This window comes from Apium graveolens, chromosome 2 (assembly GCF_009905375.1).
Source record: "Apium graveolens cultivar Ventura chromosome 2, ASM990537v1, whole genome shotgun sequence".
Classification (NCBI taxonomy): Eukaryota; Viridiplantae; Streptophyta; class Magnoliopsida; order Apiales; family Apiaceae; genus Apium; species Apium graveolens.
In genome coordinates, this window is record NC_133648.1 from 257,378,781 (window position 1) to 257,383,763 (window position 4,983).

The 4,983-nt window shown below is 38.3% G+C and overlaps 1 non-coding gene across 1 annotated transcript; it reads right to left on the reverse strand.

Annotated features, from left to right (window-relative positions):
• Positions 1-2,977: 2,977 nt before the first annotated feature.
• LOC141710124 (small nucleolar RNA R71) lies at positions 2,978-3,084 on the reverse strand. The gene has a single exon (XR_012570661.1). It is a non-coding gene; the product is annotated as a small nucleolar RNA R71 (small nucleolar RNA).
• Between the last annotated feature and the right edge of the window lie 1,899 nt (positions 3,085-4,983).

Here is a 4,983-nt window from a genome sequence, read left to right on the forward strand (position 1 = left end):
ATCGCCATAAGGAGGTTCCTCTTATCTACATGCCAATTATGGAGCAGCCTCATGTAAGTGAGGTAAACACTTCCATCCCTGCTACTTCTTTATCACAAATTTCTTTGCCAACAAATGTGGCTATGGCATCTGTTACAGTGACCAAACAGGTGCCTACCCAAGACACAAAATCAAGAATTTCCAAGTCCAAGTCAAAGAAAACCCACTCTAGTTTCTCTCAAAAGAAACTAGTTTTAAAATCTATTAAAAAACAAGAAGGGAGTATGAAGGGAAGTGAGCCTGGTGAGGGACAGGGTGAAAATCAAAGAAACCCTAAGGATAAGGAGGGAGATGTGTGTATTACCAAGCCTAGACACACTGCAGTTTTCCAACAAACTATAGTGATTAATAAAGAATCTAGCTCATTACTAGTTGTATCCTCTCAAAAGGATATAACTATTGAACAAAGTTCTCAGCCAAGAGTACAGGCCAAAAGGGTTAGGGACACAGACTCACCCCAAACTTATACAGGAAAGAAGAAATCTAAGACACTTGGGGATACACAGGGTGCACACACTGTGCAAACTGCAGTCAAAGACTCAGTTATAACACCTTCTCAAAGTCAGTTTGATGTGGCTCCTGTAAATATGGAGTCACAGCCAAAATCTCTCATAATAGAAGCACCAAACAAACAAAACTCACCCACAAATTCTTTGGATGTGGACATGATTTACACATCAATTCCTGATTCTCCATCTTTAACTCTCATGGAGAATCCAAAATCTCAAGCAAGTGAGCATCATCTTTTAGATGATTTGTTGGCTCACTTGCCATTTCTTTTTTATTCTACTGAGAAATCTGTGCTAAATCTTAAATCAATTTATAAGTGGATTTTATATCTACTTGGAACGCTTCATTACAAGCTTAAGTTGGTGTTTTGGACTCAAGTTGTTGGTATTTGTGATGTGTTTTTGTGTTTTTGCATCTCCGGCATTAGTTGGATGAAGAAACGAGCTTTTCAAGGTAGTATACTGAAAGGAGATCAGAATCTGGAGCCTAGGCCATTTTCATGTTGAAGAGTATCTCGATAGCTTTGCGTGGACTATTGGATCGCCAAATTCTGACAAACGAAACTCAAGATACTGAAGAAACAAGAAAAGTCAAATTTTCTAGAAGGTCGGGGCGGCCGCGCTGGTCTTGGGAGCAGCCACGCCCGTTTGGCAGAAACTCAGGGCGGGCGCGCTGGTATTTGAAGGCATCTGCGCTAGGTCATATTTCCAGAATCCTGATTTTATTCTAATTCGAAGATTTTGAAGCCCAGTTCGATCCTAAAGCCTTTAAATACCTTAAATAAGATGTTTTTTAACAACGAGGAGACCAGGGAGTGCAAAGAAGAAGACCGAGAGAGCACAAGATGGCTATGGAGAAGAAGACTTTCGTATTCTTCAATATAGTTGATACTTTGGATGCTTATTTTCGATTTGTCTTAGAACCCTGGTACTTTTATATTGTTTATTATCATGTTTTCATTGGAACACATGGTGATGATAAGTTCGATTATGAAATAATCATTATCGTGGGGTTCCAACGGATTTTCTTATGGATTTCTATAGTAAATTTATTTCAATATCTTGGTGTGTGGTGATTGATTGATAACCTAGTATTGGTTGTGCTTATTCGTCTTATGTGCGTAGCTAACATATAAGATAGCATGTTAATCTCTATTGAAGCGAAAGTGAATATAGAGGTTTAGAACTTTCCATGCTAGCATAGGTTCATGTATAATTGTTATGTATGATTCGTAGGTAATTTTAACCATCTTACTTCCCCTATGTAATCACGATAGATAACTTGCACATTAAATCTTTATGTTGTCAAATTCTATAGACATATAGGGTCTCGTAGGTAACTTGCGCATTAAATCTTTATGCATGATTCGTAGGTAATTTTAACCATCTTACTTCCCCTATGTAATCATGATAGATAACTTGTGCATTAAATCTTTATGTTGTCAAATTCTATAGACATATAGGGTCTCAACATAATTGGTGTCTATTCAGCTGTTATCTCTTTTGTGGATGTCTGATAGTAGGGTATTCGTACAATGAAAGTTGGCATTTACTAGTTTCGTGTTATCTGATTAGTTGTCATCACAATTGCATGCCAAGGTTAAGAACAATGACTTTGAATGAAGTATTTAATGAAGTTAGAATCTCATGTTTGTCTCATATAGTTAATTCAATCACTTTTATTCTTAGTTAATTGCATGTTAGTTTAATCTTAGTTATAAATATCTCAACTTGTTATTGTCTTAGCATTGAGCGATAGCCATACCATTGTTGCATAGGTGCATAATCTTAAGTTAACTAAAAAGAGTCTCTGTGGGAATAAATATGATTTATATCTTATACTACTTGCGAACGTGTATACTTGCGTGTAATTTTAGCGCGTGTTTTCTCCCTAACAAGTTTTTGGCGCCGCTGCCTGGGACTCGGTGTTAATTTTTAGTTTATGTGCTTGACATCAGTGGTCATTAAAGTTCACTAACTCAGACTCTCTTACTTACTTGTTTACTTAGTCGTGTGTTTCAGGTACTCTAGTCATTGTGAAGGGAGAACCATCAGCAAATATGAAAGCGTTGATGGATTATTCTCAACCAAAGATCAATGACATTCAATCTAGCATTGTCAGACCAGCCATCGCGGCTAATACTTTTGAAAACAAAGCTAGCACGATTCAGATGGTGCAGAATTCAGTTCAGTTTGGGGGTTCTCCAACGGAAGATCCCAATATGCACATTAGGGATTTCATCGATATCCGTGACACCTTCAAGTTTAATAATGTTTCTGAAGATGATGTGAAATTGAGACTTTTCCCATTCTCTTTGAGGGCTAAAGCTAAGGGCTGGTTATACTCTCTACCGGCTGGTTCTATCACTACTTGGGAGGATCTTACTCAGAAGTTTCTTACTAAATTCTTCCCTATGGCGAAGACAGCTGCACTCATGAATGCTCTTACTCAATTTGCGCATCAATCAGGAGAAACTTTATGCAAAGCTTGGGAGCGCTACAAGGAGATGCTTAGGAAGTGTCCTCATCATGGCATGCCTGATTGGATGATCATCAATTGTTTTTACAATAGTTTGGGAGCACAGTCTAGACCCATGCTTGATGTAGCATCAGATGGAGCATTATGGGCAAAGAGCTATGAGGAAGCTTATGGTCTAATTGAACTGATGGCTGCTAATGAATATCTGTATCCAACCCAAAGATTCCCACAGGGCAAGTAGCAGGGATTCTGGAAGTGGATATAGCTACGGCTATCACTGCTCAACTAAAGGCGTTGTCTATGAAGATCGATTCTTTGGCTAACTATGGTGTTAATTAGATAACTATTGTTTGTGAGCTGTGTACAGGTTCGCATGCGACGGAGCAATGCGCTATATCTAGTGAATCAGCTCAGTTTGTGAGCAACGTTCAGAGATCACAGCAACCAGTTCCAGCCACTTATCATCCTGACAACTGGAATCATCCTAATTTCAGCTGGAGCAAAAATCAGAATGCGATGCAACAACCTTATCAAGCAGTATGCAGCAAAGCAATTCAACCCTCCTGGTTTTGAAAAACCGCAATATGCACCAAGAAAACAACTCCAACTTCAACAACAAACTCATGGAGGTGCAGGTATCTTCGAATGAAAAATCTGAATTGGAGGAGTTGCGGCTTATGTGCAAAAACCAGGCTCTTATATGCCAAAGCCAAGCTGTTTCTATCAACACTCTGAAGAACCAAATAGGGAAAATTGCTAACGCCTTATTAAATCGACCATCAAGAACGCTTCCTAGTGATACAGAAGCCAATCCAGGCAAGAGGGAAGTTAACGAATAGGTGAACGCCGTCACCATGAGGTCCGGAAAGGTCGCAAGCCCCCAATTTCAGCAAGACGAAGAGTCTGAAATTTCTGTCCAGAATGCAGGTGCATCTGCACCTTTGCCAAATCCAGAAAATGAGATTGCAGCTGAAAAAGTTATGCAGAAGGATGCCGAGGAGAAACCGAAGAAGAAATCTGTTGAAAGCAATCCTCCTGAGGGTAATACAGGGGATAAAAAGGTCTACCTACCTCCGCCATTTCCTAAAAGGCTTAAAAAACATAAGTTCGACAAGCAATTTGCCAAGTTTTTGGAAGTTTTCAAGAAGCTGCATATCAACATACCTTTTGTTGAAGCTCTAGAACAGATGCCGAGCTATGCACAGTTTATGAAGGGTATTCTATCTCGGAAGCTAAAACTTGAGGAGTTGGAAACTGTTGCTCTAACGGAAGAGTGCAGTGTTGTGCTGCAACAGAAACTACCTCCTAAACTTAAAGATCCAGGAAGCTTCACGATACCTTGCACCATTGGAAATCTGTCCTTCGACAAGTGTTTGTATGACTTGGGAGCTAGCATCAATCTGATGCCCTTGTCCGTGTTCAAGAAACTTGGTTTGCCTGATCCAAAACCTGTGAACATGTCTTTGCATATATTTTATATATGCAATATATATGCCAAAATTTCCCAAAAATTGTAAATAATGCAAAAATACAAAGAAATGGTATAAATGAAAGTTCTATAATTTTATAAAAATAAAAATGTGATTTTTGTGGGGTTTTTAACACCCAATGGGGCCCGGAAAAGTCATTTTTCGCAAAATGAGAAAATTTATAAAATGTCTAGATGTTTAGAATAATGCGATGGTAAAAGCCGTTTGATGAAAAATAAGACCCATTGTTTTATTTGAAATACCTGCTTTAAAATCATGATTCGGGTCGTAAAACTTTTGAAATAAAAGCTATAGATGAAAAATAAAATATCTTAAAAATATCTTAAAAATACCAGGATGACATAGAATGCACGTAACACATAGCAATTAGGGTTTGACAGTTAATTCCACATAAATGACACATTAACACACAAAATTTATTATAAATATACAGACGTAATTTCCCAGACATTACAAGAGTGAGGTA